Raw genomic sequence first — 206 nt, forward strand, 5'->3', positions numbered from 1 at the left:
GTGTGATGGTGGCATCTGTGGCCACTGAGGGGGTGGCCAATGCGGCTCATCCTGGCAGCCTGGCTCCGCTGCTGAGCCCCACGAAATCAGGGAGGACGGTGGACACATGGGGGGCAAGGGGGGTCACAGCTCACCCGTGGGCCCATCCCCGTGGGGTCCCGGCACACCGTGGGCTAGTATGGCTTCTAAAGTTGCTCTGACGGTGA

Source organism: Cariama cristata, unplaced genomic scaffold (genome assembly GCF_000690535.1).
Source record: "Cariama cristata isolate BGI_N322 unplaced genomic scaffold, ASM69053v1 scaffold17620, whole genome shotgun sequence".
Taxonomy (NCBI): Eukaryota; Metazoa; Chordata; class Aves; order Cariamiformes; family Cariamidae; genus Cariama; species Cariama cristata.